The following is an 8,998-nucleotide window of genomic DNA, read 5'->3' on the forward strand; positions in this document are numbered from 1 at the left end:
TGGATCTTCGCCATGTGTTAGGTTCGCATCGAGGAATGAAATTTCTTTAAAGAAGTTACTTATAATCCCAGTTTCGCTATTATCAGATGGCGGACAGCGGTTTTCTCCGTTATCCAACGGAGATGAAAATTACGCGGAGAATCCCTTCTGCGAAGTTCTCTCTCGGGGAAGTTAAAAATAAAACGAAACTCTCAAATCTGTATCCGTGTACATATCTCTGTTGTAATCTACAAGCTCTTATGCGGTATATCAAGGCTGTGCTTTGAAACAGCTGCCTCTTATCACGTAGGTACCTGCACACTAGTAATTACTAGTTAGATTTATATAAACTCGTATATACGTGCTCCGGGTTTACAAGACAGAATGTATATCACGTACATAATCTTATCATCTTAACGCACGGTTTTAAGTTCCACGCTGAACTTAATAAAAGTCTGGTCATTACGATCTTCTCTCGGCCATTTTAATTACGCGTGCCTCGCGTTGTTCTCCCGTATCACTTTGTATCAAGTTCTGGCGAATAAACTCCGACAAAATAAGTGTGTCAACAGACCCGGACATGGGTTTAATATTCTTCTTTGCTCGGAAAAGAACCCTTTATTACGATAACGAGCTTCTGTGCAATTTCTGTTTAACCAGCGAAAACGTTCGCTTGCATAAAGGTCTATAGATAATAAAGCTTCAGTGGTAATTACTTTTACTTTGAATTTTTTTATGAGCAAGTTGTCCCGCATTACAAGGAGGATAAGGTACTCGTTAAAACTCTTCAACTCTTGAGTGATCGGGAAGACAATTGGGTATCACTGTATTGTTTCAATTCGTCTTTTCAAAGTTGAGTTTCCCTTACCAATTCGGATGTGTACATTTTATTCGAGGTATTGCAATTTGTAAAATCATTTTGAAAGTTCACTTCGGAATTACCCTTTCTGGGGGAAGTGAACTGGGGTATTACCCCCCAGAAAAAGCGATATCGCAAGCAATTCCACAATTTCCAGACGGATCGGAGGACTGAAATGTCCGTTCCACGTTGCAGTTGACAGGTCGAGGTGCACGCGTCGCACGCGTCGCGCGTTGCATACGCGAGGAATCGCCGGTACCGAGCCAAGCATCCGCGGCACTCGGCGCCTAATCAACGGGAGTTGAAGTAGCCAAGAATTTGTCACGTGCAAACGAGCCTCCGGGCTCTTTGGCACCAGTCGTGCACCGACGACGGCGGACGGTTTGGATTATTCATGGGACCCCATCGCTATCGGGGACTCCGGATTGCTGGTCGATTGAAATTGAACAATGCGAGAGTGTGTCCGTGTGTGAGAAAGAGAGAGAGAGAGAGTGAGAGAGAGAGAAGGGGCAAGGAGGGACAAGGACACCGTGCACGTGCACACGCGAGCCGGTTCACTGACCACGGCTCGATCGAACTGGAAAATGACCGTGCCCGGTCAGCTTACGTGCTAAGGTTTCAATTCGGATAAGAGGTCGCGAACCGCCCGTACTCCCCCGCGACCCGAGACGCGGATTTATACGACGCCTTGAATGAGAATCCCGCGTTAGGTGTTGTCACTGGGGAGAACCCGCTATGCGCAGTGCGTTGAAAAGCCCCTGTTCTGGACAAATAGGTGATACGAACAAATATTTCAGACGAAAGTTGTAGACTATAGAAGACGTAGATGTAGGATATATTGCAGTAACCTTGGAAAGCTCTGTAGAGATTGCAATTGAAATTTTCAGTGGAAATCTACATTTTTCACGGAACAAGTAATAATTAATCAAAGTGCTTGTAGTGACCTTGCTCGCGAGCATCGAATCGTAAAGTCGTAAAGGGTTAGCGTGACGAAGAAACATACAATTGGCGTAAAGTAGAATTAGTCGTCCCGAGCCAGACGTTTCGTTATTTAACGTCACGAAAGTTTCGTCCATCCCTTAATAACTTGTAATTCACCTATTTCTTACTAAAAATAATACAAATAATTACATATTAATTCTGTTTTATACATAAATTATGCAGAATCCGCAGAACGCTCGATATTCCCCTATCCGTCTATTACCATATCGTGCACGTCAAACCGAAACTGTAATCATTTCGTGATTAATAATTCGCAAGTTAATCATACCGGACGGCTAACATGTCATTTCATTATTTCCGTTATTCGCGAGCAACCATTATTCGGTACTCGACGGTAACTGTTTAAGAAGAGTTACATCGTGTTTCGGTCGACGATGGCTCTAAGTGCTCAAAGAATTAACAGGCGGGATATAATGACCGAGATCGAAGTAGAAAATGACGGTGCCGTGTCAGACCAGACACATTACACTTTCCGCTGGCTTTCCGGCCATCATACTTATCAATCTTCCCTGCCGACACGGTTCGTTCTTGCCGGATTCTATTAGTAATCCGTTCCACGGTCTGGAAGTTGAAGTCTCGAAGACTGAATAATTAATTCAATCTTTCGCAGTGATCGGGCACTCTTTAAAACCTACACTTCGCAGTTATATTCTACATTCTACGCGGGACTTATCGCTCACGCAAGACGCGAGACACATTAATTACATTCCACCCGTCTTACGAAATTTGCAATCTACCCGAGCCTGATCTAGCAAATATTCATGAGGCTAGAGACGCGTTACGGCTGACGCGGACAAATCTAAACACAAAATCAGATGTCGGGATCGATCACCCCTTGCCCCACTGTCGTCTCGATTGCCACGATTTCCTTATTAGTCGGCTCGTTAACCTGTTAGCTTGGCTAATTGGCAGAGAAACAATTTTCTTATTAAGTTATACAAATAAGGTAGTGGAAATGTTAATAATTTTGCGAAATGAGCAAAAGGCGGCTAATCGAAGATAAAATTCCTGGTTGAAAGGCGTCGACTGTGAGCGTTGATAAAAGTTCAACGAATTGAGACATCAAGAGGAGAGTGTCGGCGATCCGGTGAATGCAAATAGTTTCGAGATCGATGTCCCTTTTTAACTTTCCAGTACCGCGCCGGTCACCGTCGCCCGCCGCGCCGGGTCAGTCGATATTAAATCGCAAACATGAATTGCAGTCGCGACGACGACGACGATGACGACAACGACGAGTCGGGTCGGGTCACATCGGTTCTGGTGCGGTTATAACCTACTATCCCGAACCCCTTATTCCTCGTCGAATATTAAAGTCGATCCGGTGGTAGGTTCTCAACGGGGTGATCAATCGCGGCCGATTCCAGCCGGATGGTTGTATAATTAATTTCAAAGTCACCGGGCACGACGCCCCGGCTGTTATAATTCGATGAAGCGAGTTTTCCATTCCGCTCGGTCGATTTCGCGCCTGAAAATACGCTCGTCGAGAATTATTAAGGTTAGCCGAGGTGTCGGTCCCGCGAGAACGCTCGATCTGTCCGCTCGAAAGTTGCTCCACATTTGGTGACCTTTTCCAGGGACGGTCGGCGAAATGTCAGGGTGCCGCCGCGGTGAACCACGGGGAAAAAATCTGGTCCACTGTGGCTCCAACACCGATTCCACCTAATAACGAATCGCACTCGTTAAAACTGCTCCGAAATGTATTGACGATGCTACTCCGATTTTCGGGAAATCCACGTCATCCAACTGTGACGATCTCGTAAATACTAGCCGTACTAGTGAAAACCTCATTTTAAATCTAAAATTTCCTTGGCTAAAATTTGTAATTTCCGTTCGAAAACGTAGTAGAACGTATAAAAATGTATTTATTTTGAAGCATTGAAGCAACTCTGAAGATTTATATTATGCAAAACCTGCGCGAATGCTACTGCGAACAAATTACGAATAAAATTCCAATGCGCTGCGGCAATTCCTCGGTTTATTTCCGTCCCGATTGGCGATTCGACCAGATCGGATACAGGAAAAGAAATTAACCGTTCGTCCATTGAAATTGCGCTGCGAAGCTGACACAGACCGGCCCGGCCCGATAGAGACCTATTCATCCCCAACGAAAACGAGACGCTAATAAAGCATCGCCGGAAAAGAAATAAAGGGACGCGGGGCCGAGTGGTTCAGAGATATTAAGCCCGATAATGGATTCTTATGTTCGGCCGAGCGTTCACGGATATTTCTCTGATATTCATTTCGCCATATTTTGTTGCCGGTCTCTCCCGTCCTTCCGCCGTCGTCGACGACGGAACGGCGCGGCTCGGCGTCGCGTCCCATTCCGGGGCAAGAAACTTTCCATTCCTTAATGAGAAAACAGCCGGCATCCGGTTGGACCGCCGAGATGCGCCGGAGGGTTGCATTAAATGCAACTTAACCGGGAAACGAGGGGAAAACGATTCGTCGGCAGAACGTACAATTTCTTCGGGACCGTGGATTCATTCGATTTGGACGATGAGCATCGCTCGCCCAATAGCCGGATGAATGCTTTTCGACTAACTGCTAATACTTGTTATGTACGTACTAAACGGTGCGAGATTGTCCCTATAACGTTTTGTAACTTTGACGTCACACTGTGCAACGAAAGAATTTCTTCATTGCGATTTTATAGTCGACTTCGGTCGTGTATAGTCGACCCTGCTATAACACGGTTATAGCACGGTACTCGTTCCGCGTTGAGTATCGAAAACCGTGTTAAGTCATTTTATTATAATACGAAAATCTTCTTTCAGAACTTTGAATTACGTTCCCGAGGGTAACTCGTTGGTTCGCGGCAAGAATTGTCATCGATATCGAATAGTATTTGAAGTAACGGGTTAAGTCATGCTGTACGAAAAATGTGTTATAAACATAGATATCGTGTTATAGCGACATAGCGTTGTATCGAATCCGTGTGTTTAGAGTACCGTGTTATAAATGGATCGAGTGTATTTCTCGGACCTCTTTCAGCACGTTCGTTCCTCGGAAAATTGGGTTACAGAGGGTTAACGGTAGGGGTTGATGGCATCGAAAAATGTCGTAGGGTCGCCCTGCGTCAGTATTTCCGTCTAAAATTATTCGTTCTACTTTCGCGCAATGATTTTCCGTTGGGCTCGAGTGCGGTGCCGTTTCTACGTACGAACGGCTTAATAGACCGATCAGGGCCGGAGATTAAGATAACGTATCGCAGGTAGAAAGCGAAGGAAACAGCTTTTCCCGGAGCGCGTTACCCCGTTGTTCCTCGTTAAATAAAACCGTCGGGACCCTCGAAGCGGTAGCCTATTTTCAATCAGCCTCTCTCGTTTGACTGTTGTCTCGAGCTCCGGGTACGGACGACGTACCGTCACGCAATCATCTGTGCTTAATCTTATCTTCGGCCTTAAACCGGGAAGCCGCGTGGAACACAGGCGGCACGAGTGCGGAAATACCGCTCGAGTACACACACACACATTATCTTCCACTCGGCGGGCCGTAAGTAGGAATCACGGGATCGATCATTCTTGCGAAACAGAACGACCGACGGGATATCGACAGGCCCCGTACCCTTGCGAAATTATTGAACGACAGACCGTCGTCGGTCGCGACTTAGGAAAACGTTGTTCCCGCACCCGTGGAACGACCTCGAGCCACGATCGTTTCCGGGCCGTATTTTCCCGTCGCATAAATCGTGGAAGTGAAACGTGGGGGGCGTGCAGGAAGAGGGCACGTTGCATCAGGAATTAAATCAACGCTCCTTCGTTGATGGGAGATGATGGAAAACGAGATGGAAAGGGTCGAGAGCGGCGGGTTCGGAGGCGGGTCGTGTGGGAGGACGACGATAACCGAGTTGCGTAGATTGGAAAGAGGACGAAAAAGCTGGAATAGGTGTAGTAAAAGCAAGAGGATGCAGGGGACACGAGAGCAGGAGAAGGAGGAGGAAGAGCAACCATGGTGGGGATCAATTTAGAAGCCGTGACTCACTCGACACGGTGACGTCGTTAGCGCACCCCCTTTCGCCTGCCCCGAACGCCCCTAAAAAAAGAGAGAAGAGAAAAGAAAAAGCGAAGAGAAGAATAATCCGGTCACAACTCTCTCTCTAAGCGAGAACTAATCGAGGCCAGTGCACACCGTCGGGGTATAACGGGGCAGAGGGATGTTCTTGAATCGGCCGGTCGACGAGCCTCGAGTTCTTTGCGCTCGTGTGTGCCGCTGTTGCCCGTCGAGGAGGACCGAGGAAGCATACAAGCACGCATGAACACACAGACGAGTAGAGGCGGAAAGGGCACCGAGTCGTCTTTGTGCACGAATAACACCGGCGCGGCGGTCCCTCGTTACGTCGAAAAACTCGACCGGCGCGGCGCGGTGGCGGCGGAGAGGCAAGTTTTACCTACGCCCATGTACCTTCGCACGCCAGCGACTGCTGTTTACCAGCAGCACGGGGAGCCGAAGAACGAAACACGGTGGGAAGAGAAACAAGGAAAATCGCGGGACACCGAACGGGGGTAGGGGTGTAAACGAGGAAGAGGATGCGAAAAAGAGGGAAGTATCCAACGCATCCTCTCCCCCGCGCCCACCGAGCTAGCGTCCCCTCGCCCCAATTACCGTGCCCATCGCGCACCACCTCGTCCACGCTCGTAATTTGCATCCGACCTCTATTTCCTTCGTAGCCGTCAAATTGCTTGTCCGTTCCGAAAGCTCGGAGGGTGATCCGAGAGAACGCGCTAAGAACGCGCACGACTCTTCCTCGCGCGTTCTTTCTCTCCGTCCTGGCCTCCAAGACTGCGCGGGGGAGGACAGGACGCTGCGAGGAAACGTTCCAGCGTTTGCTCGACGTTAAGCGGTCGAGACCCACAGGTTACGGGACGGTACTATAACAATGGAAGGGAAAAAGGAAAAACAAAAGAAGCGGGGATTGGAAGCCGCGTATGTTCCTTGGGTATACGTGTGTAGAGGTATGATGTCCTTTGGGTGTACTCACGAGGCACACGATCTACGAGGACCAGGCTCTCGGTTGGGAGATCGTTTCGTCGTCGAGCGACGTGCATCCTCTATCAAACGATCCCTCCGAATCTCGAGTCCTGGCGGCGAGGACCCGGACGGACGGTTCCTCCAGTTGTCACTCCGGCAACACCCACTTTCTCCTCTGGCCTCGTAACCTCGAGGGCTACTTTTCTTTCTCTCCCTCGCTACCGTCGTCGGATGAGGCGCAGCACACTACCCCGACACTACTACCACCACCACCATCCGCACCACCACGATACGAGGCGATATCTCGGACTACCAACGAGCACCACCACGATTGGAAACCACCACCACCACCACCGCCACCACCATCGACACCACTGCCGCTGCCACGAGTAGCAGTTTCGATACTGGCGAGACCCCACGGTCCGTGGCTCGATGGCCGCAGGATTATCTCCACCCTCTCTCTCTCTCTCCCTCCCTCTCTCTCTTTCTCTCTCGGTTCTCTACCCCCTTTGCTTTCCTGTTCCCCCGGTTATTTAAGCATCGCCACTCGCAACACGGTCGCGCGTGCTTCGTCACGGGCCACTCCTCGCGCTGGCACGACGCGTGTGACCGTCGACGAACCACCCTCTAGAAACGCCAGCTGCACGCGGCGGCAGTCTGCGAGCATGGGACGAGATTCCGTAGCTCGCTCTCTCTGCGGAAACGCCACCGTCGACGCTGGCCTATCTACGCGCCTGTCTGCGCTACCGAGCCTCCGCAAGCTCGGCCCTCCTTCCACCCGGCCGCAAAGCCTTCTGGCCAGTCACGACAGCAATATATGAGCGATCGTGACACACGCGTGCCCGTGACACGACCCAGCATGCGCCCTTCTCAGCGCGCCGAGCACCGCACGCGCCCGACTACGGCCTAATTCGACGGACCAGCCGGTGTCGCTGCTCTCTGATATCTACCTAGGGACTTTTGTCGTTCATCGTAATTCGGGGAACCAGTGCCGCGACGCGCGACGGTGCCCGGCAATCTCTACGCTTTCAACGTGAAATCGATAATCAGCCCTTGCCTCGTGATCTCGTTTACACTTACCACAACCGGAACCGCGATTCCCTTCGTAACTCCCTGCAAGAAGAAGAAAGTTTGATTCCTATTGGAATTATACACCCTTTCGGTTTTACTGTACACGTATCTACTCGTACCATGATATTTGAACTTCCCGCCTAAAAGGTAAGACCGCAGCCAGGATCCTCGCGAATCTAGGGAGTTTCGACACAGTCGTGTTAACCTACAGAAAAGCCGACTCGAGTAAATCTCATATGAAATATTCTCTTTGCAAGTTACTATTGAGTAGAAGTTATCAAGCGAAACAAAGATCTATCATTTTAAGTCGATTTTGTGATTTTACGATCTCGCAGTCACCTAATGGATCTAATGGTCATGGATAAAGTTATTACGATCATAATTCTTCGTTGGCGATACGGTGGCAATTTAATATGAATTACGTCTGTTTGAATATGGAATACTACATACCGTTGCATCACGCGTGACATGTCCTTTCGAACGTGTCCTTGTTTTTGATTGTTTTCGATGGACAGCACCGTCGGCGAGCATGCGAGAGGCAGCGCATCTACCGCCAGACACCGACGAGATACATACTATTAAAGACCCACAGCGCCTCTGCTATTCACCGACATAGGCAAGTGGACACAGGTGGGCACAGGCACCGACGAGATACTATTAAAGACTGCCAGCCCCTGTGCTATTCAGCGAGCCCGGTAACCGGGCGCAACGGGCGCGGGGATAACGTGAAAGTTACAGTGATCTGATATACCACGTCGCTAAAAATTCGAAATAGTGCCACAATAATGCCAAAACATCGTCTGAAATATGGCGGAGAATGTAACATTTAATAATAATCGATATAGTTTCGTGATAATTCGCATTCTCGCCGATGCATCGCGACGAGAATCTCCTCAGTGGTCTTCTTCACCGACAAAATGCCGTCGTTGGCCTTCTGTTTCTCTGGATGGAGCCAGAATATATCCTAGAGGGCGTAAGAAACACCGAAAAATTCGGGCTCGCCAACTCCCATAAGGCTGGCAGTCTTTAATAGTATCTCGTCGGTGGTTTTACTACTGAATTTTCGAAACTTTCGAAAATTGAGTTTTGTATTAGAAGAACATGATATCGAAGGAGGTG

At 49.0% G+C, this 8,998-nt stretch overlaps 1 protein-coding gene across 9 annotated transcripts in view; it reads right to left on the reverse strand.

Moving 5' to 3' along the window:
* Window positions 1-8,523, reverse strand: part of LOC143209531 (protein FAM135A) — a 37,836-nt gene extending 29,313 nt beyond the window's left edge. For 2 of the 9 annotated variants that reach the window (XM_076425286.1, XM_076425289.1), the window contains exon 1: window positions 6,819-7,843. The gene's annotated coding sequence lies outside the window, so the exon portion shown is untranslated. The other 7 variants (XM_076425291.1, XM_076425287.1, XM_076425283.1 and 4 more) reach the window with 6 other exon arrangements.
* Between the last annotated feature and the right edge of the window lie 475 nt (window positions 8,524-8,998).

This window comes from Lasioglossum baleicum, chromosome 6 (assembly GCF_051020765.1).
Source record: "Lasioglossum baleicum chromosome 6, iyLasBale1, whole genome shotgun sequence".
Taxonomy (NCBI): Eukaryota; Metazoa; Arthropoda; class Insecta; order Hymenoptera; family Halictidae; genus Lasioglossum; species Lasioglossum baleicum.